The sequence below is a fragment of the Panthera leo genome, chromosome A2, assembly GCF_018350215.1.
Source record: "Panthera leo isolate Ple1 chromosome A2, P.leo_Ple1_pat1.1, whole genome shotgun sequence".
In the NCBI taxonomy this organism is placed as follows: Eukaryota; Metazoa; Chordata; class Mammalia; order Carnivora; family Felidae; genus Panthera; species Panthera leo.
This window is the reverse complement of record NC_056680.1, coordinates 151,996,601-152,008,677: the sequence shown is the minus strand read 5'-3', so window position 1 is coordinate 152,008,677 and position 12,077 is coordinate 151,996,601. Positions and strand designations below refer to the sequence as shown.

Here is a 12,077-nt window from a genome sequence, read left to right as displayed (position 1 = left end):
TCCACATCATCTACTGGTAAGGAGGAGGCCCTCCTCTTCCAGATGTCAAGGGAGGCAGAGTAAGGAACACAGACTTCAATTTCTACCACATAAGAGGCAGAAAATAATAAATATAAGGGCAGAGACCAATGGAATTGAAAACTGAAAAGTCATTGAAAGAAAAAGCTGGTTATTTGAAAAGGCCAATAAAATTAACAAACTTTCACCAAGACTGAAGATGACAAAGGAGAAGATATAATTTAGCAAACATAAAGAATGAAAAAGGGAGTATCACTACAGACCACATGGACATCTAAAAGGTAACAGAGGAATACTAACACTAGTCAGAGAAATTTAATGATGTAAGTGAAACAAACTCCTCAAAGAGTGCAACCTACTATAACTTACCCAATATGAAATAATTTCAATAGCACCCTAACTATTTGGAAATTGGCTCTAAACAAACGAAAGTACTTAGGTGTAAACCAAACAAAACATGTATTGGACTTATATGCTGAAAACTACAAAACTCTAAGGAGAGAAATCAAAGAAGATCTAGATAAATGGAGAGACATAAAGTGTTCATGGACAGGGATAATCAGTGTAATAAAGATGTCAATTCTTTTTAATGTGAGCTGTGAGTTTAACACAATTCCTAATATGCTGGCAACATTTTATTTGTAGATGCAGACAAGATTAGTTTAAAATTTATATAGAAAGGCAAATGTACAATAATAGCTAAATCAATATTGGAAACAAGAATAGAGGAACTGTTCTATCCAATTTCAAGACTGTAATCAAGAATGTCTGTTACTGACTAAAGGATAGACACCGATGAATAAAACAGAACAGAGAACTGAAATAGATCCACACCAGTAGGGTCAACTCATTTTTGACAAATGCGTAAAAGCATCTTAATGCTGAAGGTACAAAATGCTGATGAGAGATATACTGTGTTCACAGATTGGAGGACTCATTTCAGTAAAGATGTTGATTCTCCCCAAATTGATCTACAGATCAATATACTCCTATCAAAATCCTAAGCAAGATTTTTTTAGAAGTATAGACAAGGTTAATCCAAGATTTATGTGGATAAGGAAAAGAACTAAAATAGCTAAAGCAGTTTTGAAAAAAAGAAAGTGAGAGGAACCACTAACCAATTTTAAGACTTATATAGATAGAGTAGTTGAGACAGGGTGGTATTGGCAGGATAGACACATAGATGAAAGGAACAGAATAGAGCATCCAGAAATACACCCACACAAGCCCAACTGATTTTTGACAAAAGTGTGAAAATAATTCAGTGGAAGGAAATACTTTTCAACAAATTACACTGGAGTAACTGGGTATTCATAGGCAAGAAATTGAGCCTCAACCTAAACTTTACATTTTATATAAGATTAACTCAAAGTGGATCAGATTTTAATACCAAACATAAATCTATAAAAACTTTAGAAGTGAACAGGAGAAAATCTTAAGGGTGTAGCACTTGAAGAGTTCTTAGACATATCAACAACACAACCCATCACTAAAGAACATGGATGAATTTGATTTCATCAAAATTAAAAACTTCGCTCTGCGAAATACTTGTGAAGATGGAAAAAAAAACACTACACAATGGGCGAAAATATTTGCAAACCAGAGGTCTGACAAAGGATACATATCTATAATATATAAACAACTCTCAAAACTCAATAAAGGAACAAACATCCCAATTAGAAAATAAGCTAAACACATGAAGAGATATTTCACCAGTGGGGATATATACATGTCAAATAAGCACACGATAGGATGTTTCACGTCACCAGCCATCAGGTAAATACAAATTAAGATTATGACAAGATACTAATACATAGGTATTATCGCTATTTTTTATTTTGGATCTCTCATACATTCCCAGCGGGAATGTATAATGGTACAGTCACTCTGTAAAATAGTTTGGCAGTTTCTTAAAAATTAGGCATAACATTAATCATATGAATTGACAATCTCACTCCTGGACATTTATTTGGTGTTCTCCTTGTATGTACTGCTTTATATTCCTAAAGATGAATAAACAGAGATCAGTAAATCTTGTTAACCTGATCAAGGTCACAGAGCAGTGGAGCTATGATCTAAATTCATTGCTGACTGACCCAAGCCCAGGCTCTGTACTACTACACTTTACAAAAATATTTTAGAAAACAAGGGTTAATAGATCACATCATTTTGACAGATAAGATATTAGTCCATGAATTAAGAATCCTATTTGGCTCTCTTTTCCTCCCTGGCTGCTTGAAGCTCAGCTGCCATCATGAACAACATAGTAACTATCCAGACCAGGAAGTTCATGACCAACTCGTTAAGTCAGCAGAAACACATGGTCACTGATTTTCTTCACCTCAGAAACCCAACAGTACCTAAGCCAGAAATTCGGAGAAAACTAGCCAAAGTGTACAAGACCAAGGAGATGTCTTCTTTGTATTTAGATTCAGAATCCACTTGCTGGTGGCAAGACAATTGGCTTTGGTATGATTTGTGATTCCTTGGATTATGCAAAGGAAAATGAATCCAAACATAGATGTGCAAGGCATGTCCTAAACGAGAAGAAAAAGATGTCAAGAACACTGTGAAAAAACTCAAGAACAGAAAGAAGAAAGTCAAGGGGACTGCAAAAGCCAATGTTGGTGCTGACAAAAAGAAGGGGTAAAGATCCTGCAGTGACTTGATCTGTGGTGATCATGCAGATTTTTCATGAGAGGATTAATAAACTAAAAACTTAAAAAAAATAATCTCATTTGTGTAAGGTGCTGAATTTGACCTAAATCAATTTAAAATCCAAATAAATGCTAACTTAACAGTATCTTTTTAACCATAGAGTTAATGGGGAAATTTAATTTAAAAAAATTTTTTTAATGTTTATTTTTGAGAGAGACAGAGTGCAAGTTGGGGAGGGGCAGAGAGAGGGAGACACAGAATCCAAAGCAGTCTCCAGGCTCTGAGCTATCAGCACAGAGCCCGACATGGGGCTCGGACCCACAAACGGTGAGATCATGACCTGAATCTAAGTCGGACGCTTACCCAACTGAACCACCCAGGAGCCCCTAATTTTTGTTAAGATTTTATTTTATTTTTTTAAAGTAATCTGTACATCCAATGTGGGGCTCAAACTCACAACCCCAAGATCAAGAGTCCCATGCTCTACCAACTGAGCCAGCCAGGTGTCCCAGAAAATGTAATTTCTATTTGACCAAGTGTGAGTACATTTATAGTTCCTCTGCATATATTGGTAGAGATTAGCATCCAGAATATATCCTTCCAGAAACTGGAGGGATTAAAATCTGATTAATTAAAGAAAAATAATTCTCTAAGAAGTGTTGAGATTTTTACTTTTATCACTCATCACTAGGAGTGTTTAATGGCCATGGTTGTTTCTTTTTGTTATTTAATTAGGTTGAAAAAACATTTTTTAATGTTTATTTACTTTTCAGAGAGAGACAGAGAGAGCGAGTGAGCAAGCAGGGGAAGGGCAGAGAGAGAAAGACACAGAATCTGAAGCAGGCTCCAGGCTCTGAGCTGTCAGTCCAGAGCCCAATGCAGGGCTTGAACTCAAGAACTGTGAGATCATGACCTGAGCCAAAACTGGACACTTAACCGACTGAGCCACCCAGGCGCCCCTAGGTTAAAAATCTTTTAAGTGGTATGTACCTTCCATTAAGTCTGTTTTCTAACGTTACCTTTGATGACGCCTGCAACCCCACCTACCTTCCTGTACAAATAATCCCATCTTGTTCTAATTCTTCCCCCCTCCCCCACATTTATCCTTTTATTTATTTATGTTTATTGTCTAGCAATCCCAAATAGAACATAAATCCCACGAGGGCAGATTTTAGTCTGTTTAGTTCACTGGTATTCCAAGACAATTAAAAATGTACCTGGCACAGCGCTCAATAAATATTTGGTGAATGATGAATAAACTCCCTTAGTAATATATATACCTTATGATTCACAATTCCAACATTGAGAAACTCTTATACTGTAGCATCAGGAGACATGCTCAAGAATGTTCATCACAGCATTTTTCATAAAAAGCCATAACTGGAAACAATCCAAATGTCCATCAACAGTAGAAATAAAATCCTAAGGTATATTTAATAAACTACTTCATAGCAATGAAATCAATGTACTTGTGTTATCAACATGACTAAATCCCCAAAATTATTTTGAGTAAAGAAAGGAAGTCCTAGCAGAATATATACACCATTTAAGTTCAAAAACCCAAATAAAATATTTTATGTAAAGTATACCTAGCTGATGAACTATAAAGAAAAGCATTTATTTAAATATGTTAATTCACTCACTAGAGCTGCGTTGCTCTGAGGGTTATTAGTCCCCTAGTGACTAGTCTAGAGTTAGAAGAGAGCTCTGACAAAAGCCAGCAGATCTCTGACTGGGTCTGAGGTCTCATTTGCACCATCCATCTCCTTGACTTGGGTGCTAATGATTAGCACACAAGTCTGGACAATGGCTAGGCCTAGCAAAGAGGAAAGAAGCAGCACTTCCTCTCTAGTACTAACTTCAACCCATCTACTGTTCCTGAACTAGACTCCTTCCTAGGCCTAGGAAGATGGATGGATGGTGCAAATGAGACCTCAGACCCAGTCAGAGATCTGCTGGCATTTGTCAGAGCTCTCTTCTACCTCTAGGCTAGTCAGTAGGGGACTAATAACCCTCAGAGCAGCCCAGCTCTAGTGAGTGAATTAATTAAGTATAATCCCCATTTTGCAGATCAAAAAACTCATCACCATCACTTGTCCATGGTCATACTACTACTAAGCAGCAAATCTGGGATTTCAATCCTGCCTAATGACACATCTTCTATACATTCTACATGGAACATATTTAAATAAAAAAGATAAAATATGAACCTTAAAACCATATACACCTAGGTTATTCCTTTTCATTGATTTCTCTATAACCCCTAAATCTTTCGAGCCTGTATTTCCTCTTCTGTAAAACAGTAAATGATCATCATGCTAATGGTTACCATATTGAGAGCTTACTGTGTGCCAGTTATCATGCTAAATGTTTCACATTCGTTAGAACATATTTGAGGCAGGATTTTTATAAGGATTATACGAATAAATGTATAAAAAAAGCCTAACAATGTCAGGCTAGTACCTGGTAAACCTGTGCATTATGAACTTTGTGCCTTCCAATTAAAATTAGGCTAACGGTTGACTCCTGAAAGGACCAGCATGAACTTATCTACCTGATTCCCTCAAAGTATGATCTACTAACATTACAAATGAATTTGGAGTCACAGATGCACTTCTACCTAGATGTAACAAAATGTTGGTGTATCTTAAATTTGTGTCTCTTCTCAAACTTCATTCCAAGTCTAAGATTTGTCAACATAAGAAAAATCAGACACTGCAGTTAATACACTAAATAACTGAATGTTTGTATGAAGAAAGTGATTTTTTTGACACACTATCCTGGGAAGGCCGAGAATACTCTGGAGACATAACTCTCATTTTTGAAAAGGGAAAAGCTGAAATACAAAAGGAAAGTAGGGAGTCAACTTTAATTAAAGAGAAACAGTAAAGCAAATGGATCTCACAAATGCTATAAACTGCTTCTGTTAGCTGATAGCAAAGGTAAGAAGACTACAGAGTATGTGGTGGGAAGTAGCTAAACAAGGAAACCACTATTTATTGAAACAAGTAACACTTCAGTATTATATTTTTCTGCATGTTATTTTTATTTTATGTTTGTTTATTTTTGAGAGAGAGAGACAGAGTGAGAGTCGGGGTGGGAGACAGGGTGGGCAGGGCGACAGAGAGAGGGAGACACAGAATCAGAAGCAGGCTCCAGGCTCTGAGCTGTCAGCACAGAGCCTGACATGGGGCTGGAACACACAAACCATAAGATCATGACCTGAGCCAAAGTCAGATGTCTAAATGACTGAGCCACCCGGGTGCCCCTATTTTTCTGCATTTTATTTTATATTTAAAAAAAATTTTTTAATGTTTAGTTTGAGAGAGAGAGAGAGAGAGAGAGAGGGAGAGGGAGACAGAGTGTGAGCAGGGGAGGGGCAGAGAGAGAGAGAGGGAGACGCAGAATCCGAAGCAGGCTCTAGTCTCTGAGCTGTGAGCACAGAGCCCGATGCAGGGCTTGACCTCACAAGCAGTGAGATCATGACCTGAGCCGCAGTCAGACGCTTAACTCACTGAGGCACCCAGGCACCCCTATTTTCTGCATTTTAAAGGAAAAGGACTTATGGAGTTATAAATTCATTACCCATCTAAATGTAAGTTTCTGTGTTGGTGAAGTGAAATCATGAAACATGTTTAGACAACTGTAAGGTCACATGACTGATGTAGGAAATCAATGACACATTATAAATTATACACTTATAAAAGCAAATGGACTTAAAATGAACTTATTACTAGGATTTGGTTTTACTCTTTTTTCTACAAATTAAATGTTTACAGCTTTTTGTGAAGTCTTAGTTTCTAAACCTAAGCATAATGCACGGCTTATGCTTTGACATTAAGTGCCAGGAATGACTGGCAACTCTTTGACTACTCATCTCCACAAGAAAGACATATGTGGATTTAAAGCCTCTTATTAAATGCTGTGGATCACAGACCCAAGTGAGTTCAATGATAGGACCATGAGATGGATCACAACCAGTCAGGAAACTATATTCCAACATCCAGGGGACTTTTTTAAAAACTAGAGGATCTACACTGTGCAAAATAATGCTCTGTCCATGGTCCCATCAATACCAGGATGGCTTCCTCTTTAAAGATGCATACATGTGTATATAACAAAAGACCTAATTAACATTTTTTAATGTTTATTTATTTTTGAGAGAGACAGCACGAGTGGGAGAGGGGCAGAGAGAGCAGTATAGACAGACTCCAAAGCAGGCTCCAGGTTCTGAGGTGTCAGCACAGAACCTGACACAGGGCTTAAACTTGTGAATTGTCAGATCATGACCTGAGCTGAATGAAGTCAGTTGCTTAACTGACTGAGCCACCCAGGTGCCCCTCAGAAGACTTAATTAAATACTACCTATAAGAAACCCAATTAAATACAAACACAGGTTAAAAAAAAATAAAAGAATGCAAACAGATACACAGTCAACAATAAGCCTATAAAAACCTGGTCAATTTTATAATGATATCAGACAGAGGAGACAACAGAACAAGAACTTTTACCAGATATAAATTGGGACATTGTATAAAGATAAAGGGGTCAATTCCTTACAAAGATATATAATCCTAAATGGAAATGCACTTAACAGAGCTTCATAACACAATGTAAAAATTGGTACAGCTGAGAAGAGAACAAAGTGGTAATCATCAAGACAGCATGGTATTGGCACAAAAACAGACACATAGACCAATGGAATAGACTCCAGAATTGGACCCACAAAAGTATGGCCAACTACTCTTTGACAAAGCAGGAAAGAATACCCAATGGAAAAAAGACCGTCTCTTTAACAAATGGTGCTGGGAAAACTGGACAGCAACATGCAGAAGAATGAACCTAGACCACTGTCTTAAACCATTTGCAAAAATAAACTCAACATGCATGAAGGACCTAAATGTGAGACAGAAAACCATCAAAATCCTAGAGGAGAAAGCAGGACAAAACGTCTCTGACCTCAGCCGCAGCAATTTCTTACTTGACACATCCCCAAAGGCAAGGGAATTAAAAGCAAAAATGAACTATTGGGACCTCATGAAGATAAAAAGCTTCTGCACTGCAAAGGAAACAATCAACAAAACTAAAAGGCAACCAACAGAATGGGAAAAGGTATTTGCAAATGACATATCATACAAAGGGCTAGTATCCAAAATCTATAAAGAACTCACCAAACTCCACACCCAAAAAACAAATAATCCAGTGAAGAAGTGGGCAGAAGACATGAATAGACACTTCTCTAAAGAAGACATCCAGAGGGCCAACAGGTACATGAAAGGATGCTCAACGTCGCTCCTCATCAGGGAAATACAAATCAAAACCACACTGAGATACCACCTCACACCTGTCAGAGTGGCTAAAATGAACAAATCAGGAGGCTACAGATGCTGGCGAGGATGTGGAGAAATGGGAAACCTCTTGCACTGTTGGTGGGAATGCAAACTGGTGCAGCCTCTCTGGAAAACAGTGTGGAGGTTCCTCAAAAGATCAAAAATAGATCTACCCTATGACCCAGCAATAGCACTGCCAGGAATTTCCCCTAGGGATACAAGAGTGCTGATGCATAGGGGCACTTGTACCCCAATGTTTATAGCAGTACTTTCAACAATAGCCAAATTATGGAAAGAGCCTAAATGTCCATCAACTGATGAATGGATAAAGAAACTGTGGTTTATATACACAATGGAATACTACTTGGCAATGAGAAAGAATGAAATATGGCCTTTTGTAGCAACGTGGATGGAAATGGAGAGTGTTATGCTAAGTGAAATAAGTCCTACAGAGAAAGACGGATACCATATGTTTTCACTCTTATGTGGATCCTGAGAAACTTAACAGAAGACCATGGGGGAGGGGAAGGGAAAAAAAAAAAGAGAGAGAGAGAGAGAGGGAGAGAGCCAAAGCATAAGAGACTCTTAAAAACTGAGAATAAACTGAGGGCTGATGAGGGTGGGTGATGGGCATTGAGGAGGGCACCTGTTGGGAGGAGCACTGGGTGTTGTATGGAAACCAATTTGACAATAAATTTCATATTAAAAAAAAAAAGAATTTCACCAAAATAAGAACGTTTTGCTTTCCAAAAAAAAAAAAAAGAGAGAGAGAGAGAGAGAGAACAAATCCATATAACAGATTTTAACTTTTCTCTTAGTAATCAATAGAGTAGAATATAAAAGTAAGTAATGATATAAAAGACTTGAACAAAAGAATCAAATAACTTGCTGCAATAGATGTTTAAAGAATACCCAAAGTTAGGGGTACTGGAGTGACTCAGTTAAGCATGTGACTTCAGCTAAGGTCATGATCTTGCAGTCTGTGATTTCGAGCTCTGCGTCAGGCTCTGTGCTGACAGCTCAGAGCCTGGAGCCTGCTTTGGATTCTGTGTCTCCTTCTCTCTCTGCCCCTCCCCACTCATACTCTGTCTCTCAAAAAAGAAAAAAATGTTAAAAAAAAAAAATACCCAAAGTTAGCAGAATACATATTCTTTAAGTGTGCATAGAATATTTACCAAGATATACCATATGCTGGGCAACAAAACAAGTATGAATAAATTAAAAGAACTAAAAACACACAAAATATGTTCCATGACCACAATGAGATAAACTTAGAAATTAGAAACAGGAAGAAATGGAAAACTCCCACATATGTGGAAATTGAAGAAAGGCATAAAAAAAAATCAATGATCTAGGAAGCTTCCACATCAAGAAGCTGGAAAAAGAATTGCAAATTAATCCCAAGGAAAGTAGAAGGAAGGAAATAATGAGCAGAAACTACTTAATAAAAACAAAGAAAATGAGAATAAAGAGGGGAAAAAAGGAATGTAACCGAAGCCAGTTCAGGAGGGGGGTAGGGTGATTGTTAAAATTAATACTTTAGCTAGACTAATCAAAAAATTATTAATGAAAAAATTAGAAATAAAAATAGAGGTCATTCTACAGATTTTGTGGACCTTATAAAAACTAGTATGGGAATATTTTGATCAGCATGATTAAATGTATTGATTCTTTGAAAGACACAATTCTCAAAATCTTCAAAAAAACAGAAAACCTGGGTGGCTCACTCAGTTAAGCATCTGATTCTTGATTTCAGTTCAGGTCATGATCTCACAGTTGATGAGATCGAGCACCATGCTAGACTCCATACTGACAGTGAGGCACCTACTTGGGATTCTCTCTCTCCCCCATTCTCTCTTTGTCCCTCCCCTGCCTGCACACACTGTCTCTGTCTCAAAATAAACTTAAAAAAAAAAAAAAAAAGAAGAAGAAGAAAACGTGAACAGCCCTTTATCGATTAAAGAAACTCAATTTGTATTTAAAAGCCTTCTCACCAAGAAAAGTGAAGATGTAGAAGGAACTGGTGGTGAATTCCCTCAAACATTTAAATATAATACCAACTTTTCTAAACAACTCTTAGAAGACAGAAAAGGAAGGGACACTTCTCATGTCATTTTATAAAATCAATAATGCCCTGATACTAGAATCAGATGCAATCATTACAAGGACAGAAAAGTACAGATCAATACCTCTCACAAAGATTAACAAAAACCATTAACAAAATATCAGATGGTCAAATGCAGAAAAAGATACAAAGGAAACTACAAAAATGCAAGGTTGGTTGAGCTTTCAAATAAAGTAATTCACTACATTAATAAAAAAAAGGAGAAAAGCCATATGACCATCCTTGAAAAATTCAACACCCATGCAAGATAAACTTTCAACACCCTAGGAATAGAAGGAACCTTCCTCAACCTAATAAAATCCATGTGTGAAAATCTTACACCTAACTTAGTTAATGATGAAATACTAAATGCTTTCTGGTGTGACTGGGAAGAAAGCAAGGATTTCCATTCACAACTTCTATTCCAAGCTATTTTAGTTCACATAAAGAGGCAAGATAAACATAAAAGGTTAACATATTGGAAAGGGAGAAGTAAAACTGATGTCACAGGAAACATAATCGCCTATGTAAACAATTGTAAAGCATACATACATACACACACAAAAGCCACATGAAATAGTTACCAATACTTTAACAAGTTATGTGCAAGAACTGTATAATAAAAACTAAGAAACAAAAATTAAAGATGACCCTTAAAAGAGATATTAAACATGTTCCTGGATTGGAACACTCAACATGGTTAGGTTTTTCCTTCTTCCCCAAACTAAGCTAAAGATTCATTGCAATCCCAATTAAAATCCCAGCAGACTTTTTTGTAGAAACTGACAAACATGCTAAAATTTATGTGAAAATGCAAAGGACCAAGAATAGCAACAACAAGTTGAAAAATTAACAAATTCGGAAGACTTATGCTATCTGATTTCAAGACTTACTATAGAGCTACAGTAATCAAGACAGGATGGTATTTATATAAGGAAAGAAATACAAACAAACAGAACAGACTCAGGAAATAGACTTATACGTATAAAATATAAAACAAGTATTTAATCGTTGTTGCAAAAAGGATGGATTGAAAGCAAATATAACTAAGAATTTTATAGAAGTGAAGTGATAAATCCTACAAAGAGAAAAATCTGAAAAGCAAAAGAAAAAAGATCAACAAAAGTAAGACTGATCACCTACTTCTCATGAGCAACAATGGAAATCAGAGGACAGTGGAAAGACATCTTCCAAGTGATAAAATACAATAACTGCCTAGCCAGACCTCTAAACCCAGTAGAATTATCTTTAAAGATCAATTGAGATGTACTACTTGAAAGTTCAACAACTTTATAATATATGATCTGGCCAGTCAACCTCAATATACTATTCTATAAGCAAATCTGACATTATTTTCTTCCTGATGTGATGCAATCTAAACACTATAGCATCTTCTATGAAGTATTATTACCCAACAAGGTTCAACCTGAATTTAATCACCTAAAACTTCCAGTTGAGAGGAATGACTTAAAGAGCCTATGAGGAAACATCACAGAAACCCAGAATGCAAAATACTTTACAATCCAACTGACTTGTTCTCTCCACCAAGTCCAAATCATAGAAACAGGAATAGGAGAAGCAACTATTCTAGATTAAGAAAGATTTAAGAAAGAAAATACCAAATGTAGCTAATCCTTGACTGGATTCTGGTTTGAACAATACAACTGTAAAGGACATTTTGAGAACAAGATGTGAAAATGTGTACTAACCTTAGAATATTAGAAAATAATAGCTACTTTAGTTACCCACAATAATGATATGGGATTATTAAGGTGACTGTTGTTATTTCTGGGAGATGCAAGTGAAGGTATTTAAGGATCAAATGCCAAATCTATGATTTACTTTAAAAAAGCAGTAAAAGTGGCAACAAAGGATGTCAAAAACAATTGCAGCTTCAGGAGTTGGTCTCTCCACCAAAACAAACATTAAGCTAGAAAAAACAACAACAACAACAAAACAAAACAAAC

The 12,077-nt window shown here is 36.5% G+C and overlaps 1 protein-coding gene and 1 pseudogene across 3 annotated transcripts in view; one reads left to right on the top strand and one right to left on the bottom strand.

Moving 5' to 3' along the window:
• Positions 1 to 12,077, bottom strand: part of TRIM24 (tripartite motif containing 24) — a 122,734-nt gene that overhangs the window by 65,608 nt on the left and 45,049 nt on the right. The gene's annotated exons all lie outside the window — the stretch shown is intronic.
• Positions 244 to 2,706, top strand: LOC122212188 (annotated as a pseudogene).